General features: G+C 38.6%; 1 long non-coding RNA gene across 1 annotated transcript in view; it reads right to left on the reverse strand.

The window, feature by feature from the left end:
• Nucleotides 1–6,774: 6,774 nt before the first annotated feature.
• The window catches only part of LOC147308255 (uncharacterized), a 44,213-nt gene continuing 30,298 nt past the window's right edge, over nucleotides 6,775–20,689 (reverse strand). The window contains exon 3 of the long non-coding RNA XR_015125987.1: nucleotides 6,775–6,902. This is a non-coding gene — a long non-coding RNA (uncharacterized LOC147308255). The remainder of the gene's footprint in view (nucleotides 6,903–20,689) is intronic.

Below are 20,689 nucleotides of genomic sequence, written 5' to 3' on the forward strand. Positions count from 1 at the left end.
GCCTTTATTAGTTTTAAGTTCCCGATTGCCAAGTTTGGGTTAACACTGTAAGCTGCTTTGGTGCTTCATGGTTCGACTCCTCTCTTGCAATCAACATAATCCAGTCTTAAAACCTCATTAAATTTATAAATCATCATTTACTGATGTGATTGTTCTTTAGATGAACCACAAGTGAAGGAAATCAGGCCCAGAGCAGAGTCAAAATAGTGACTCTGCGAAGAAAGGTTTCCCTCTCAGCACACACGCCTACATTCAAACACATGCAGCTCAAGCTACACGCTATGAAAGAATGCCCGTGTGAAGCAGACTTTCCACATGGTCGGCTGGCTCTTCCAGTAACCGGATGGCACACTTCCCTCTTTTCCATGGAGGGAGAAAACTGAGGGTAAAAAGGGTGTGGACAATTAAAATAGACATTTCTCATGCTGCACGAGCAAACAATTTGACTCTTCTCACTGACAGCTGTGGTGGACAAAACTTGCAAAATATGCTCTACTGTTGCTTAGCCTTTTTAAATAAGATAAAGCACAAAGTGTGACTTCCAGTTCAAAGATGACGAGCTCAAGTGTCGTGAAAATCTGCCATAGGCTTAGCCCCAAAGTTAACATGAAGGAGTCAGTCTGACCAAATGTTCAGTTGAATTTCAATTCAATTTTATTTATATAGTGCCAAATCACAGCAACGGTTGCCTCACGCTCTTTATATCGTACAATAATACAAAAAGAAACAGAGAGAACGCCAAAAACCTTATGACCCTTACTGAGCAAGCGCTTTGGCAAGAGTGGGAAGAAAAAACTTCCTTTTATGCACAAAAATAAACCTATGAGCCTCCTCAAAGGTCTTAAGTTGTTATTTTATGTGAAAAATGTGTAAAAATCACACCAGTAAACCCACACCTAGCTTCAAAATGATCTTACAAGCATGCGAGTATCTGTTTTTTTCATATAAGCTAGTTCAGAGTTTCAAAATGCCAATCCTCTTCTTTCCAAATAAAAATAAAACAACACAAATTTCTTTAAGAAAAAAACTTTTCGGAGGATCTGAACCATTATTCCCAAACAGCAATTTACGCAGAGTCAAACACAATGCAAATACTTTCTTTGTTCCTGTCTTTGTGCTACCAGCAAACAAAGCACAGCTCAACACCCACAAACACAATTTCAAACAACAGCTAAATTACAAATGAGAGAAACAATCGTGTGTGAAGCGAAATTAAGCCGTGCATGGCTGCATTCATAAGGCATCATTTGCACCACACCTGGATTTGCCACTGAAAAGCAAAGTTACGTGGAAATTATGGCCTCACAGTGAAGATGCATATGTGCACAGGTAAGACAATTCCACTGCAACAAGCCAGCTTGTACATAGCCAAGTAATAGTGTCATCTGGCATCACAGGGTTGTGTTTTTGTTAGTTTTTACAGGGGGAGGTTAAAAAAATGTAGAAAACGGGTCATAAAAGTGAAAAACAGTAACCATGTGCATGCAGGTTATTACTGGGCTCTTTCCTCAAAGGTTTTTGTGTTTTCTAAATGAAAGAAAACATCACGAAAACAAAGGTAGTCTGTGCAACATAGCAATTTCAGCAGTAACAATATATGTCCCTGTCAGTACCAATGTTCCCACATCAAGTATACGTAGACGACAGGGCTGCAATCTGGGGCTCGAGCCTGCTGCATCTCTCCCCTTTTGCCTTGTAATGAGGGCTGACTCAAGCAGTGATTAACTGCGATCTGGCTTACGTTAAACACCAGCAGCTTCGCTAGCTTCAGATAAGGATTAAATATTTTAACATGGGACTCTAAGGTGGAGGCTCATTTGATTCACTTAGTTTGTCAAGTCTGTTCATGAAAAATACACCCAATTAGATGGAAATGAATGAAGAACCCTGAAAAGTACACCCAATTATAGAAAAATAAATGAACATCTCCAGGAGGGAAACCTTGTTAGTGTAAAATGAGTAAAAGTCTGTCCGAGCTGATGAAAGTCATAGAGAGCTGCAGAAATCGTGACTAATCCCTGACAGCTTATTTTGTGAAGTCGCCCAGGGTGGAGATGGAGATTACAGTGAAGCAAGAAGCAAACAAAGCCAGTGTAATGCTTAAACACATAATGAGATGGATTTTTGCCTCTCGTGGCTTGTAAACCCAACTTTTAAATTCACCCTCAACTCTGTACAGCTCAACAAAACGCGAAGCACGAGGCCTGTAAATGTGGCTGCCAAGACGCCACGGTGCCTCGGCACCGGGATGAGCAGACCTCCCAAACACTCGTGTACCTGGTGCATCACAGAGACCACAGCGATACGAGCACCCATGAATATGTATAGGTGTGTGTGTGTTTTTCTTATGTATAGAAAAAAACCCTCAACAACAAGTAGCTGTAACTCAACACAATGCAAAAACTGAAATTCACACAGTGAGATTGGTTCCAGGTGCTGTTGGCTCACTGCTGTCCGCTGCCAAAAGGTTAATGGTTGGATCATTTAGGAATAATAAAAAAAAGTTGTTAAGTTTGTCATATTATTTAAACAAGATTGTCCAGACGTGAGTTAGTCCTACTGAAATGTTTTATTTATAATAATTCATTGTTCAAGGAGGAACGCTGCTAATTATTTCAACCTTACAATCAGTTTTTTTGTTGTTTTTTTTACTCACCACTGTGAAATTAACTCCCAAAATCATCCTCTAAACACACACAAAGATAAAATTAAAGATATTAAAAATATAAAAAAATAAATACAAACGTATAAAACTGATAAAACTCTGAGAATGGAGCCTAAAAGTAAAATCATAATCTTAAAATCTCAATTATAACAAGGTGCAGGACTGTCCTTCAATGAATGAAACACACCTGAATATGTTTATACTCACAAAAGCCCTTTTATTAAATAAAAAAAATGATAAATCCATAAAAAATAAATAAATAAAAATATACCCTCTTATTATTTAAGCCTTGTGTTTATCACATAAAGCTAATTTAACAAACTACTGTGAGAAAGAAATACTTGGTTGTGGAAACATTGCTAAGAAATCTAATACACGAAACACGAGAGGCCAGATGTTTAGGGAGGCTGGGAGGCTTTTTTTTTTTAAAAATATGAAATTTCTTAACATGAGAACATTACGTTGATTTAATCCTTAATTGCTCAGGAGCAGAAACTCGAGTAGGTATTGTAAGTCGGCATGTGCAGTACCTACTCAGAGCTTTCTTTGCTCATCTCTCTTACCCCTTTACTTTCTTACTTTATTATTAAGACGATGAGTATATATAGTTAAATATGACTATTGGGAACACCCAGTTGTCATAAACCAGAATTTTCCCTTTGTTTTATCACACATGATAAGGATTGTGTGTGTTTTCCCTCTTTGTTTGAAATCAAACTCCTCTCAGCCCTGAGCTGGAACGCAATATTTAATTCACCTTTTTGTCAGTGTTGAGTTTCACGTCTTGGGCGAATGCAAATCAGGTACTCTTCACATCCAAAACTGGCATTCTGTATTTTATTTACCTTCACCATATTAGCGATGGCTAGAGGGCAACTTCAGCACATAATTAAGGCGAGAAATTATATAAAGATTTGCATCCAGGTTTCCCTTAACCCTGTGGGTTTAACTCCATTTCTGTTTTGAGACGTATTCATCCATCTGCACTCTCTTGATCCCCAGTCCAAACCACAGCGATGACTCATGGGTAAATGAGCTGAAAGAGGCGGGGCCCGTGAGGCCAGAAGGAGGGCGGCAGAAAACGGACAGATTAAGTGAGAGGGAACGGTTTGTGGCGGCGAATCACAGAGATGCAGTTAGAATGAGACTGCTTGCGGGACTTGGAGACGCATCAGGCGGTGCAGTTGCCTAGAATAACAGAGTCTGTCAGGATGACGAGCATGGATGGTGGTCCCTACAAGTAAAGCCTTTAATAGTAGATCCTTTTCCAGAAAACAGGGAGAGGAGGAGGATTTCATTTTAATTCTGGAAAGGTTTTGGGAGTTCATCCAGTGTACATCCACAGAGGATACTAAAACACTCTCAGATGGATGAGAAGTAGGAAACACTACTTTCATTCACATTTATCAGAAGGACACTTTGGTTATTTATATTTTTCTCCCCGACACAACCTCACTATTCTCCTACCATGGACACTCTTAAGCGAACAAATGTGTATTATTCTGCAGATAAAAATAGTCACCCAAGAATACGCCAATTCATTATATGTTCTTTGTGTAATTTAAGAAAACACAAGATTTATTAAAACTGAGTGCAGCTGGGGCAAGGACATCAGAACGGTTGAGAGTTTCACTGTTTATTATTTAGTCAATTTTAAATACTGGTGCTGGCTAATGTTCGCTGTATTGGGTCTTAATTTGTAGGATAGAATAGAATAGCTTAAAGACTGACATTTCAAAAGAGTAAAAAGGCCCTGAGGGGAAACCTATGGGCTGGTTGTGATGAACAGAAGCACTAAATCACTGACTTATTTAGGTCGCCAGACAAACACACCACATGCAGCATTCATTGAGTTTCACATTTAAGCTTAAAACAGGAGAAACCTGCACGAAGATGAAATAATTTTGAATTGCAAAACAAAATAAGGTAGCTGTAAACGCATCTTGTTTTTCAATCTTTCGAAAGATAAATCTAGTCTCCATTTAAGACGACCGTGACCAACAACAACCCGGTGATGCTGTAGATATTTTACTTTAGGCAAGAAGAAAAATAAAGAAAGCACTTTACAAGTATCAAGCTGAAGTTAAGGTGAAGGGTGTAAGAAGAACATAGTAGCTGAGATGTTTTTGACTACCAGTGTTCAAGCATCCCCACATGGTTTCAGTTGAGCGCTGGCTGTCTGCCAGTCCACTTCACCAGAGGCACCACCGTCCAGACCAGAGTCGTCTCTGCTAGCGAGCGTCCAAATGTAAAAATCTGTTTCTGAGATAAACAGCCTTTGAATAGGAGGGCAAAACTAACTGCTAGATGAATTCAACCATGTGGGGTTTAAGTTTGTTAAAAAAAAAAAAGTAACTGATTTTTCTTTTCCTTTTTTCTGCCAGCACAGCTTGGACATTTGTTTCCTGAAGCGACGTCCGCTGACATAAATAGCGACTGAAAAGACCTTGCAGGGCTAAGCTGCGAAAACTGGCCTTTCTTTCTCGTGCTGCAGTGTCTGTATGTTGCATGCACGCAGCATATGGAGCGCATTTATCCACTGCACATAAACAGTGCTGCGCTTAAAAGACGGACGTTCTTAAAAGAATGAAAAGGTGAAGATTTTTAGTGTGGCTTTAAGAAGAAATATGGAGTTGTTGATAAATAGGAAAAAACATGATAAATATATGTGATTTGGGGGGGGGGGGGGGGGGGGGGGTCACCGTACATGTAAAACACAAATAAATCAAAATAAATAAACGAGATTGAAGAAAATTTTACTTCAAAACGGAAAAAAATTGGTATGCTGAATGCATACAGGAGGTGAGATCTGCTACAAAAGACATTTTTCTATGAATTTCCTGTGAGAAAAAAACAAATAAAAAACAAGTTAATCAAGTAATCATGAACTAATCATCCTGCACCTCAAATCAGTTGGCTTTTTTCCTCACTTCTGCCCGCGTCGCCTCTCTGAGGTTACGGTTCTTGTCGTAGAACAAACTGCACAGTTCAGCTGGTCAAACACTGCAGTGAAAAGGGCCCGCCCAAACCTTTCATTAACGTGAGTAATGACAGTAAATATGAGTTGATAATAGCAGAGTTCAGGCAAACATGACTCACAGCGTGTTGGGAATAACAGATGTCCGTTTTGATCAAAACGTCTGCTTATTGTTTGTTGTGTTGCTATTATCTCTTCATCTTTTTTTTCTTTTTTACGCAAATGTCTTTAACCCTTTGAAGCTAAAGCCTGAAAACTGCTACATGAGTCATGATGTATGTTCTTATTTTGCTTACAGCATATATTCTAGGTCCACAAATTCAGCCCTCATAACTATTTAAAACAAAACAAAACTTGTATTTTTACTACAAACTGATGGGAGACATATCCACTTTGTACTGCATGCTTTTATTTTAATAGTGCAGCATTCACAGGTATGTTAACTATTAGTTCATTCCAGTAAAATATTTTTAATGTAATCTGAAAGATTTTCTTTTCTACAGAAACAGTCTTACTAAAAGAATTTAGAAGTTGAAGCAACCCCTGGATTTATGAATATTTTGGATTATATTTTTGAAGGATAGAAAAAATATTCTATATAAAAATCAATGTTTAGTTGATCGCACACAACAAAGCAGAGGTACGGGACAAAAACAATTTTATTTGAGTACAGCAAAAGCTTAAAGTGACAATTTATGTGGGCTTTACACACATTCACACGCACGTCTTCACACTTTTTTTTAACCTCCATGAAAAAGTCTTGAACCAGGGGGAAAAAATGTTTAACAGTTTTAATGGTCTTGAACCAACCTGCATTGTCCAAACCTGCCATGTTGTATTTGCCATGTTGTATTACAACTGCAGCCAATAAGAAACTCAGTGAGTGACTCATGAGTGTATTACCATTGTTTTGATTTGTCTGTAATTTTTAACAGAGTTCTGCAGTTCACTGACCTCGCTTCTGAAGCACAGTTCATATTTCTCCCCCTGAGCTCTCGCTCTGCCTTTGAAATAAAAGCAGCATGTAGCGAGGTCGACTGAGGTAGCTACGAGTCCTTCGTTATTCAGAGAAGGATGTACTACTCACGCATCTGTGTGTGTGTGTGTGAGAGAGAGAGCCTCACCATCTGGCCTCTATCCGCAGCCTGAGCCGAGGTCCTGCTGACAGTCATGACCAGCTGGCTGACTGGACAACTGTGCATTTGTACCAGAGAAGACCAGAAGCAGAAGGAGGCGGGTTACTGCGACGTCTGACCCGCACTGTGGGAGGAAAAAAAACAGATTTTATTTAAACTTTTATTAGATTTAACAACTTTAATCATACAGTCCATTCAGCTATAAAAAGCAAATCCAGTATATTTACTGTTATTGCAGCATGCTCTTTTCTTTCATGTTAGAATCACAAAATATTCCTTTAATATTCTTTTATATGGCACACACAGCAGTAATGCATTCATATATGTCGATGTGGATGAGTAGGAGGTATGCGATGTTACTCAATGTGCATTACTTAAGTGCATTTATGTTTTATTATTATGAATAATTTTAACCGGGTCTTATGGGAGGTGCTATAACCCCCTCACCCCACCCAGGTCTTTGGTGCCAGCCATAAAAGGCATTTCAGAAAATTCAATTTACTTTCAAAATAAATCTCATTTGCTAGTCTGAACATGTGTCTTGCATTGTGGTAAAAATACAACATCTACAGTAATAACAGTGATGAACAAAACACCCTGAATGAAGAAAAGCATTCCACTGCTTTAATTCCATCTTATTCGGTTACTTTACCGACAAAGGGTGTTACACTGTATGATCAGCTTACAGGGATCACACTTCACCTAAACAAGAAACCCACCAGATAAAATCATTTAACTACATAATTAGACATAAGCAATTCATCTGTGATATTGTAGCTTTACCCCATAAAACCTCTGTACTTGTGTTTTACTGTGATTTCTGTGTTATTTTATACTTTTATTCTGGACTTAGACCTGCGTCCATAGACCGCTGTGCTTTAAATACTTCACAGCTTCCTGTGTTATGTGTTGTCTGTGGCACTCAGCACATTTTCATACTGAAAACACACAAATCTGTGAAAACTGGTGCAGATTCATTCAGATCAAACACAGTGATCCTTGAGTGTTTTTAATATATGCCTGTTGTGGTGTAAAATACGAGAATAAAAATATGAGACATCCGCTGCACACAGCTGTACTAATTTAAGCGATGGATTCATGGCTGCTTCTGATCATATTAAGGATTTTGGTGAAAATTTGGTGGAAATAAGTACAAAAATGGCATTTTTTGTTCTTTTTACTGCGTCATCTATGTAAAGGATTCACCCCTCACAGAGTCTCAGACAGACAGAGCACATGGAGCAGCTGTCAGTTTGGGAAGTAGAGGTCTGCTACATTTCCTCCATATTCAGCCCTGGATGAGATAAGAGGGCAAACCAGGCACACAGCAGTAAAATGCAGAGGACTGAGACATCCTGTATGCCTGCCAGCACCCAAGCTGGCACATTGCCTCCGTCTGATTATTGTATATTCCACCGCCGTGTTTCAAGTGCTCTGACGCACATTTGAATACACTGTGGAAATTGCCAAGCGGCCTGTGCGACTGGTGACTCAGTGAATCCTTGTTACGGCCCACCTTCCTCAAAATGTCCCCTAAGGGCCAAAATGGACCAGAGCACAGCAGAAAGAGAACAAAGCATGGCCTCTGGCCCCAGTGTTGTTCCCACACTTCCACCACTAATCATAGAGAGTCCAAAACACTAGACCAAAACAGGCTTAGATGAATCAAAACAGTTTGTATAATCCATAAAGTCTGAATAAGTGCTAAGAGAAATTATTAACAGTTATAAAGATAAAAACAGCACGCTGCTAACGTATCAGATATCTTCATTCATTTGAAAATTACACCCAGTTTTGTGTTGTTCAGGAGAAAGCCCTCATGGTTTAAGCCATGCAGTTTGTGACATGTGATTGTCTCTTATTTTCATTTCATAAAAAAATGTAAGTGTGTATATTTTCCCGAGCACGTCTGCGCCAACATCTTGTGCAATAACGGCACATCCCACGAACCATGAAACAAAAACACACACGAGGGCTGTGATGGACTTAGAAAAACAAAACAAAATTTAAAAAAAAAACAAACTACAATCTTGACAGGAGAAGTAAAAAAAGCCATGAGTGAGAACGTGTCTTTTAAATCGTTCAGCTAATTAATCACAAGAAGTAAACCTAATACTGAAATAGTAGTAGCTCACTGTAATGGGCTGAATGTGTTTAATCTAGTAAACGGTTGTCTGGTGTGGAAAAGCGTGATCCCTGTGGTGTAAAAAGATTCATTTTTTAAAGATTGCGTCTGACTCATTTACTGTATTTCTGCAAAACGCTTGTGACATTTCCAGCGATCATGTATTGTCCCTTTAGAGGCGAGCCTGGATGTCCCGGAGGTCTGAGGCCTGTGACTCATGCTCAAAGCTTTTGGGCCTGTGGCATGAAGAAAGGAAATAAGAGCCAGATGCCAACAGATATCTACAAGCACATGGCTCGTGCAACCAACCTCACTCTGTGTGTTTGTGTGCATGCATGTGTGTGTTTATTTCCAGCTGTAATACAAAAGACTCAGGTGTGACTCAAGTGATTTTCCAGTGGCTACAAAATTTCTCAGAAACTCACCTTAGGAATTAAACCGTCAATAGAAAAACACATTCAAAGCACAAACATTTTTTCAGTGTTTACTTTTGAGCCTATAATTGTATTCTGGTTTTTAAGATTTTGGCAGAGGTGAAAACATTTCAGCTAAAGCAGATTTCACCAGCCATATTTTACAGACTTTACTTTCCTGCAGGGATCCTAATATATTGGCTGTGCTGCCAGGAAATAATTTAAACCATTTAAAATTCAAGATCTACCAAATTGCCGAAGTTTAACCGTCTGCTCTCATAGCCAATTGAAAGAACTCTGCTTTTTGAAGTTAAGCGTTCTCAGGGGTTTACAAAGTGTATGTCGTTTTAAATAAACTTCAACAGTCATTTATTCTTTGTTAGATTATTACGAGGCTTAAAACAATAGTTTGGCAGGTATTTGGCAAGAAAATAAAGTAAACGTCACAGTTGGTGGATGGTAGCAGGAGCAGGAAGCAGACTTACTAACAAAAAGCAAGACAATGTATTGACGTTGATGCAGGAGTTAGGAGATGAGGAAAAGCCCAAAAAGCAAACAACATATATAATTGGTAGGGCTACTTCACACTGACGTGTCAACACTGTGTCAAGCTTATGCAGTGCAGATGTTTTGAAATGCTGCTGTGGAGTGTGGTTCCTGTCACCCACCTCACGTGACCACGGCTAATTGAGGTTTTGATGTGTTTCGGTGCAGTTTCTACTGGTGGCTTACCTGCTGCTTTTAAGTTTGATTGATGATGTGTAGAACAAATCTAATGTCACCACAAACTCCCAGAAAAAGTCATCATCATCAAAAGCAGGAGTGTCAGAAGCAGCGATAGCAGAGGACTGTTTGTAGGAACTTTTTACTGGCAGGTGAGTTTAGTACATACAAGGCAACCGCTGATACCACTGTACAGGTCAAAAGATACCTCACAAATGCATTTGTTTCAAGGGCACAGGGTCCACTAGTTTATTTGCAGGAACAATGTGTTGTATATTCACACTTTTAGAGCTTAGCAAAAATTATTTATGTATATTCGCAATACGTTTGAACAGGTTTTTGGCAAGTCTCAGGACATAAGAAACTGACCCAAAACAGCTGAACTACAACAAATGTAGACATTATTAATGTGATGTTCTCTTAATCATCTTCAATCTCCATAAGAATAATTAACTACAGTCATTCACACTTTCCTCTGTAGATGATAAATCTTTCACAGAATTCCCTGTTGTTTACATTTAGCCTAAATGCAAAGTACGTGACAATTAAATCTACATAACAAATGTAGTTATCACAATAAACACTGCAGACTGTTCTCTATTTCTCCATTACACTGAATTACTAAGAAAGTGAAACAGTAGGTAAAGTATTTGCTGAAACAGCCTTACAGTCACAGCCTGTTGTCTAACACAAAATATGTTCTTGCTTTGGTGTGACGATTTCTCCAAAACATGTGTTGATTATCAATAATTATTTATTGATAATCTTGTCTAATAATTAGCCTTGACTCCAATTGTGCAACAATCTTCTTTGTTAGTATTTAATGGAACAGTTTTTTAAAGATGTAATAATAACAAAAGTGTCCAGTAGGTCCCTTTGTGGAGATGGATGTCCGATTGTTTTGAAATCTCTGTAAATTTCTGGCTAAACTGTGTTAAAAAAATTTCAGTGTTTCACAAAGCCTCACTTTGCCCATCAAGAATAACCAAGAGGAGCACAGAGTACAGACAAGGTAGAGAAACAAACATCCTGCCAAAGGACACAGGGAAAATTGGGCTATTTGTACACACAGAAGCCTGACTAGGGACAATGCAAAGCTGGGGGAACGAGACACAGGGGCAAACAATCAAGAGTCCATCAGACGGTTAGTAGAAACCCAAAACGAGACACAAGAGGAAACTAGTGATCAGAACAAAACAGGAAAGGAATTATGACGCTAACAGAGGTACAGTCATGGGGAATTAGCAACTAACATTAGAGTATAATAGTAAATCATATAAACAGGCATATACAACTCCATGAAAAGTAAACATTCTTAAACTCAACACACTAAGATAATAATGAAATCATGAACCAAAAACACAGGACTGGCCAGGTTTAGAATAATAAAGAACTCAAAACAGGAATCCAATTAAAGCTCAGTTTAAGTTATGATCCATATCCATCATTATTTGTTTCTAAACAACATTAAATTTGAAGCACAGTGAATTTAGTGAGTCCTTCTTCTAGCAAAAGCAAGTGATCTTTCTTATTTTTCAGGCACAGTTCCTGCAGATCTTTGTTCTGCGCTATGAGGCTTTTCACCTCATTGAAAAGCTCTCCATGCTGCACCTCAAGTTTCTTACACCTTTTCTGCAGTTCTTCTCATGTTTCTTGATTTTCTTCATGCTTCTCTTGCAGTTCCTCATTTTTCCTGTGGCAGTTCTTTATGTTTTTCTTCTCAAACTTTCTTTTCCTGCATATTGTTGTTTGTTTCTTGTACTTTGTCATGGATGTCCAGTAACTCTTGATGTCTCCTCTGCAGTTTGTGTAGCGTACACTGAATGTCATTATGCTTTTTCTCCTATCGTCACTTCTCCTCTTGCATTCTGATGTTTGTAGAGTGTGCTTTGTTATACAATCCTTGCAAATAGTTTTTTGGTTTTTTGCTCACCAGTGCTTGGACTTTACTCTGCATTTCTATGCATATTTTCTCCAGTTCTTCAAGCTGGCACTGCAGTTCTTTGTATTTAGCTTCAATGTGAAATGTGTTTCTTATTATTTAATGGTTACTAACAGAAATCGTGAACATTATCTGTTAAAGAAATGTTTGTCTATTAAAATTTAAATGTTTATTTTTAATATTTTTTTTAAATCCAGATCATTATAGAATCCATGCCCTTTATTAATATACATAATGCAAGCTATGTCTCAGCCATTGGAAGTATTTTGTATTATTTAATATATCTGATGCCATTTCAGCTCATTACACAAGAGAAACATAATTATTCTATATTACTGTCTCTGTTACCTGAGTATTCATCACTTCTATATTCAACACTATTTCACAACATTAAATATAAATGTAAATTTGCTAACTTAATCTAAGTTAGTTACTTTGTAAAATTAAAAAAAATGTATATAATATAGTAAAACATTACAACAACATTAAATTTAAATGTACTCATTTAATGTAAAGGAGTTATTTTATGCACTTGAGGGTGGACGATGGGTAACTGTTTCAGGTCATCTAACCAGTTATTTAACAAAGAAGTCCTTCTAGAAGCAAGTTTCCCCTTTTGAAAGCCCTTTTATGATTCATGTTAAGGTTTCTCAATGCATTATCATAGTTATTTTTACAATCACAAGTGAAATGTGGTTAAAAAACTTTACTTTGCCCCAAAGTAAAGTTTTCTCTGCTCTTCATAGAATTTGTTGCTAGGTACACGGCAAATGAAGACAAGTTTGAACAGAATAGGAAACTAATAGTACACGAGCTCTTAAGGATATACCAGCGGACCTATAGTTTAGAAAGCTAACAATCTAGCCTACATTAGCTAACATTGTAATGCTATTTAGAGAACAAATAACCGGCACTTATTGCGTCACAGTAATGGCCCTGAGTTATCAGAACTATTGACCCTTTTTTGTGTTTTGAACCTTCACAGCTGAACTGCGTCATGAAATTCTTCTTTATGTTGTAGTAACGCAAAATTTACTTAGAAATGACAAGCTGTGCTGACGCATGCAGCACCTCTGTGGGAGCGCACTGGTTACGTCATCACCTCAAGAACAGTGCCCGGAAAAGGCCCGGCAAAGATCTTGCCAAGTGTAAGGCTTTGGTAAATATGTGCATAGATTTCGAACGTGTATTTAAGTTTTTCTTTCGATAAAGAACTCCCCACTGCCATTCCCACTACACCAAATAGTTACGAAATCAACAATTAAATCACAGAAAAATTGCTGTTTTTCCAGTATCAACTTTAGAAAAAGAGCCTTATTATAACCTTACTATAACTTTATTATAAACACAGGACAGTCTAGCCAATGAGCTACCAGAACCTTTCTGGTATTTTACACATTCATCATGTAGAAAACTGTGACGTAAATTGCACTTCTTCTTTCTTTAGGATATGTCAGGGATTAAATGTTTAGTTAAATGTCTGAAGACACTTAAGATCAAAGTGGGCCATATGTGGCCTACACTGCAAAATTAGTTTAATATCCCTCTTCTAAGGACAATCAAACAAATTTTATTACCAATCAACTTCATAGCAGTTATAAATTGATCTCTGGGAACCATCACTGTGCTCCATCAACAGACCAACATTGCTATTATTGATGCAGTAATCTATGAAGGGGAGCCATGCAGTTAGGGCTGGGCGATATGGACTAAAATCCATATCGCGATATAATTTGAAGCACGTGCGGTAACGATACAGTGGGGCAAAAAAGTATTTAGTCAGCCACCGATTGTGCAAGTTCCCCCACTTAAAATGATGACAGAGGTCAGTAATTTGCACCAGAGGTACACTTCAACTGTGAGAGACAGAATGTGAAAAAAAAAAAATCCATGAATCCACATGGTAGGATTTGTAAAGAATTTATTCGTAAATCAGGGTGGAAAATAAGTATTTGGTCAATAACAAAAATACAACTCAATACTTTGTAACATAACCTTTGTTGGCAATAACAGAGGTCAAACGTTTACTATAGGTCTTTACCAGGTTTGCACACACAGTAGCTGGTATTTTGGCCCATTCCTCCATGCAGATCTTCTCGAGAGCAGTGATGTTTTGGGGCTGTCGCCGAGCAACACGGACTTTCAACTCCCGCCACAGATTTTCTATGGGGTTGAGGTCTGGAGACTGGCTAGGCCACTCCAGGACTTTCAAATGCTTCTTACGGAGCCACTCCTTTGTTGCCCGGGCGGTGTGTTTTGGATCATTGTCATGTTGGAAGACCCAGCCTGGTTTCATCTTCAAAGTTCTCACTGATGGAAGGAGGTTTTGGCTCAAAATCTCACGATACATGGCCCCATTCATTCTGTCCTTAACACGGATCACTCGTCCTGTCCCCTTGGCAGAAAAACAGCCCCATAGCATGATGTTTCCACCCCCATGCTTCACAGTAGGTATGGTGTTCTTGGGATGCAACTCAGTATTCTTCTTCCTCCAAACACGACGAGTTGAGTTTATACCAAAAAGTTCTACTTTGGTTTCATCTGACCACATGACATTCTCCCAATCCTCTGCTGTATCATCCATGTGCTCTCTGGCAAACTTCAGACGGGCCTGGACATGCACTGGCTTCAGCAGCGGAACACGTCTGGCACTGCGGGATTTGATTCCCTGCCGTTGTAGTGTGTTACTGATGGTGACCTTTGTTACTTTGGTCCCAGCTCTCTGCAGGTCATTCACCAGGTCCCCCCGTGTGGTTCTGGGATCTTTGCTCACTGTTCTCATGATCATTTTGACCCCACGGGATGAGATCTTGCGTGGAGCCCCAGATCGAGGGAGATTATCAGTGGTCTTGTATGTCTTCCATTTTCTGATGATTGCTCCCACAGTTGATTTTTTCACACCAAGCTGCTTGCCTATTGTAGATTCACTCTTCCCAGTCTGGTGCAGGTCTACAATACTTTTCCTGGTGTCCTTCGAAAGCTCTTTGGTCTTGGCCATGGCGGAGTTTGGAGTCTGACTGTTTGAGGCTGTGGACAGGTGTCTTTTACACAGATGATGAGTTCAAATAGGTGCCATTCATACAGGTAACGAGTGGGGGACAGAAAAGCTTCTTACAGAAGACGTTACAGGTCTGTGAGAGCCAGAGATTTTCCTTGTTTGAGGTGACCAAATACTTATTTTCCACCCTAATTTACGAATAAATTCTTTACAAATCCTACCATGTGAATTCATGTATTCTTTTTTCACATTCTGTCTCTCACAGTTGACGTGTACCTCTGGTGCAAATTACTGACCTCTGTCATCATTTTAAGTGGGGGAACTTGCACAATCGGTGGCTGACTAAATACTTTTTTGCCCCACTGTATATATCGCGATATATTCTTTTCTTCTGTATAACGTATTTTCCACACTATAAGGCACACTTAACATCCTTTAATTTTCTCAAAAATCGAGTGTGCCTTATGTATGAATTCTGGTTGTGCTTACTGACCTCGAACCGATTTAGGCGTGCAGAAATCTGTTAAAAAATGTTTTGATGGATTGTCAGAGCATTACGGCTGCCGTAGTGAGGAGCTTTGCGGAGTAATCTGGGTCCAAAACTCCGTCCCCTTCAGGTCCCAAAGTCAAACAAACACAGTTAAAAACGGTCTAAATTCTTTCATCTTTAATTAAATCATCAGCATTGCTGGTGTAACAATTAAGTTTAACATCCAGGCATCCATGAAAACAGAATTTATTAAATTTAATGGAGTTAGAAGTTAGCAGGAAGTTAGCTCGCTAGTTTACACCTAAACATTTCATAGCATGTTCTGACTGAGAGATTTTTGAAACTAATTAAAACGTACAGCTCTGCTACCACTTCCAACATAAATGAAGACAGAAAACTAAACAGCAGTGGCGTTTGCAGGGTTACTGAAGTTGGACTACCTGGTATATAATGTTGTGCTACATGATTGCTAGCGACACAGCTATGTTAGCATAACATTAGCACAGTGAAGCTAGAGGATGAACGCCAACTTTTCTTCCACTCGATAAAAGTTAACGTGAGGGATTCTGGTGGTCAGGGACAAATGCAATCGCATTGCAGGATGCTTCAAAACTTCAGTCAGGAGAAAAACTGAGATTATTCATCCACAATACAAGGTTAGTTATTAAATATACTGCAACAGCATGAGAATAGAGCAGCTGCGAGAGAATTCAACATTAATGAATCAATGTTATGGAAGTGGAGGAAGCGCAGTTTTTGGCTTTCCCCATATTTCAAAAGTGCTTCATCTCTTTGCTATGACTGTCGCCCAGCATAATTTGCAGATGGTAATGGTTGTAGCCTCTGCGATGCTTTCGACCAAAACAGGCGCAGCTTGACGACATCATCAACATGCGCTATCGCGATAGAGCGGTATAGTCAAAATCTCTATCGTTGGCCAAATTTATATCGTTTCTATCATATATCGTTTATATCGCCCACCCCTACATGCAGTAATATGAAAGTTGCTCCCTGAGCCTTGTTTTTTTTCTTTATCCAACTTTAGAAAATCTGTCTTCATCACTACTCCCCTCTGGGAAAGAAGTGGTTTCATTCACACAGAGGTTTCTTATTATTTGCCCCTGATCTAATATTTGCTCCTGTCAGAATAAGTAGAGTTCACCATAACCAACAAAGAAGAAACTCGTAATCCTACATGTCTGGGCTACACAGAGCAGTTCATCCTGCCAAAGAAAGATTACACTTGCACTTGTAAAATAATAAAACAAAACTCTCTCCCTTTTTATCAGGATGCATCATTTAAAAAAGAGAGACACCAAGAACTTTGCAGTGAGTAATACACAACGCCAAAAAGATATATCTCTCAAAGGCTAAATGGCTCAGCTATGGATATAGACACACAAAGGAAGGAGATTATTAAAAAAATATGGATGTGCCTTCAGAGTAATCCATCATTTGTTATTAATTAAAACAGGGAAGTAATGCATCATGGTACTCGAAAAGGCAATTACAAATCCATCTCTCCAAAGGCTGACACAATCGCACTGTACCGTGGATAGAAGGAGTAATTAGAACATGAATCTTTAAGATGTTATTAAAAGCTGCAGTTTGGTTTATTTTAATCAGAAGGTGTATGTTATGAGGATATCTACAGAAATAAGCTGTCTTATTCTGCAAACAGACACACTGTTGGAAGTTACTTCTCAAATATACAAATACAAGTGACGCTGCCATTAAAAGTGCCATATTTCAGACCTTATTTGCCCTAGTTACATTTAACGCCTCATTTTTTAGATTTTTAGAGAACTAGTCAACTTTACATCAGTAACCTGATACTCATCCATCACCGAGTAACAAGACTTACAATGAGGGTACTATAAATAAAAAACATGGTTAGGCGGTTCCAATTTGTTTGTGCTTGTTTGTGCAATGCTTTACAGCTAGACGTGAGCCCTGATGTGACTCATGGTGTTTACATTTTCCACCACATTCTCCTCTGTACTGGAGGACACGGTGAAAGACGCCGGCCTCAGTAGGTGTGGGGTGTGGTCGAGGTCAGTTAGAGCAGATTGATTGCAGAGTCATCAGCAAATTGTTTAAACTTGCCTGACTGAGTCACTTGGCTTTGTTTTAAATTCCTATCTCCACTTAAAAATGCACTGTTTACTGTAGCATGGCAGGAGCTTTCTCCGCTTGTTTCGATTTATTAGGACCACATATATAGTAAGCTTACCCAGTCACTTCAATTAAACTGCCTGAAGGAGCAGCACAGAGAGAGCACTGAGTGTTCTTGTAAATGACATACAATAAGCATTGTGCATATAATAGAAGAACTGCACCCCCACCTCTTCGTATTATTCTGTACAGTTTTTTTTCCTAACAATATTGCATATTGACAAATTTCTCTTACATTCTTATGTGTATATATATATCCTAGATTCCTTTTTTATATACCTTTAGATTTGGATTTATTTATCTTTCCAGCCTGATAAATAAATGAAATGAAACTTTGTTCTGATGTGCACTGTTATATGTTCTGAATGACAATATTCTATTCTAGTCTAGTATAAGAGGTCAAGCTGCCTCTTACTATGAAGGGCTGTGACTCCATATGACTTTATACGGTGCTATATACACAAACCCAACACTTCATTAATTACACCTTGCCCATACGGGGTTGACTCACCCTTTAACTTCAGTGCTGCCTTAAATCTGTGTGGCATAGATTTAACACTGTGCTGGAAACTTTCCTCAGAGATTTTGGTCCATACTCATATGATAGCTTCACACAGCTGATGCAGATTTGTCAGCTGCACATCCATAATGCAAATCTGTCATTCTACCAAATCCCAGGGGTGCTCTGAGTACGGTGAGCTCATTGCCACGTTCAAGAGATGAGTTTAAGATGATTTGTGACATGGTGAACTATCCTGCTGAAAGCAGCAGCGAGGGTCGGCTATGATTAGCAACAACATTCAGGTAGGGTGTGGTGTTTAAACAATGCTAGGTTGGAACTAATAGGTGTTGTGCATTCAGAAATGCTCTTCTTCATACTTTGGTTGTAATGAGTGATTATTTGAGTTACTCTTGAGAGTCTGGCCATTCTCTTCTGACCACGGACATCAAAAGCTATTTTCAAGAGAGAAAACTGCTGCTCACTTTCTCTTTTTAAGACATCCTCTACAAACTCTACAGATGGCTATAGATCAGCAGTTTATGAAATACTCAGACCAGCCTGTAAAACAGCTGAGGTCACTTAAATCACATCACTTTTCCATTTCGATGCTCAGGTTTTATTTCAGCAAGAGCGAGATGAGATGATGAGATAGCCTTTATTTGTCAGTTGCAGGTCTTTTGCCCACAACCAAGATGACAGACCTTGCCGACTGTACATACAATACACAAACATCACATTGGGGAGACGGATCAGGCTAGGTAGCATGTCTTCATGCCTAATTACACTAAGTTGTTAATATGCGGTTGGCTGATTAGACAGTTGCATTAAGTAGCAGTTGAAGAGGTGTACCTAATTAGGTGTCCAGTGAGTTTAATTGTATGTGAAAATGTATTTTTTTTTAATCTCCGTGAACTGAAAAAACCCTCATAAAATAGAAACAAGTAGCATCCAGATCTGCAAAGACGCTCATACTACAATACAGGCTGTCACATTTGATACATGAAAAATTAAATTATGCAACATTTCATCTGTTAATCGTCCAGTAATCACTCAAAAATAATGAAGTGTCCAAAATGTCAAAATCAGTCCAGTGCCTTGCTCCTGTTCAAGCAGCAATTTATTATAAATCTGAAAACAAACAACATGTGTGTACATGGGTTTATTGATCACAGTCACCACTTTTTAAGTCTGCAGCCACACAACTGCCACCACATTTTCCCTATTTTTGCATTTGGGAAATGTTTTTTTTCCCTCAAATATCAGAAGACGCCAGAACTTCCAGCTACTAGCTGTCCAGACAATTACACACAGAGAAACTAAAGGAAACTTGAACCTTCTTGTTTTACGGTCTGCTGGTTAATATGAATGACTTTCTCCAGACTGTTTACATTCATACACTCAACTGCTGCGATGCTGAGTGTTTCATATTTTTTTCAGACATAATCTAATTGAGGTGACAAAGATAATTTCGCTGGCTAAATTCTGATTTGCACATTGTTTCTATTTTGCCACGTCGCCTTTAAGTTGTACCTTCTTGATTTGACCTTCCTGCCCTTTCAGTCCACAAACTGTGAAAGTTTAGTGTTTCCTGGCACTCGAACACAGATAAAATAAAATTATGCATTTTTTTTTTTCTGTGAGTGTGCTACCAGAATTTCAATATGTTTTGCAGGCCAGATTTGGATGATTTACTGACCTTTATATATCCAGCAGGGTTGTTTATGGACTCCTTTGAGGATTTCCATATACACATTGTTTCAGTCTCTATAATGTGGACATAGCGATACCCTGTAGGGTCATAAAGTGAGACAAAAAGCAAGTTTGCCAATTAGCCTGACGAATGCACAGATGTGCAAAAGCTGATAATTGGAAGAAGACAGCAAACATGTTTTAGAAAGGTTGCTGCTGTGGCATCATTTATTTAAAATGATGACTGCTGTAGGATAGATGTTTAAAAGCACCATTAAGTGGAAATTAAAATTTCCATTGCCACACACGTGATCTCCGTGCAAGCCAGCAACTCTGGTCTTTACCCTCAGCATTTAGATGAAACTTCAAAGAAGAGGATGTCAGACAATGAGCAGCACAGATTCATAACCAGGACCAGCGTGAACTGGAGCCACTACTCCCGTAGCAGCTGTTTATTCATCTGAGAATGCCTCTCTCTTTATTTTCTTACTGTGTAAGAACTTATTTGACTAATCAACACTGAAAATTGCTTCTTTGCATGAGGCACTTGGTGCTGAACTGAAACATTTCTGTTGCAGTATAGTAAACTATACAATCACACAGCAGCACATTTCCTTGCCTTTTTGATGCAGAACTATTTAGTATTTAAGGTTTATGTAAAATAATAATGTGTAAAACCTTTGATTAGTTACCAGTAACTCATTTTTCTGTACATATGATACAAAAACTGGTTATACTGCGATAGAAAATATAAACACAAGTTAACTAACTGATGACTGTAACTAATTCTTCTGCTGTTTACTGTAGTGTGATTTGATGTCAGGTTTTTCAGGAATTCAAGGGTTAACGCACGC

Source organism: Aulonocara sp. 'chitande type north' Nkhata Bay, linkage group LG18, assembly GCF_057382095.1.
Source record: "Aulonocara sp. 'chitande type north' Nkhata Bay isolate Kocher_YH1m ecotype deep benthic linkage group LG18, A_spYH_male_GT1.1, whole genome shotgun sequence".
NCBI lineage: Eukaryota > Metazoa > Chordata > Actinopteri > Cichliformes > Cichlidae > Aulonocara > Aulonocara sp. 'chitande type north' Nkhata Bay.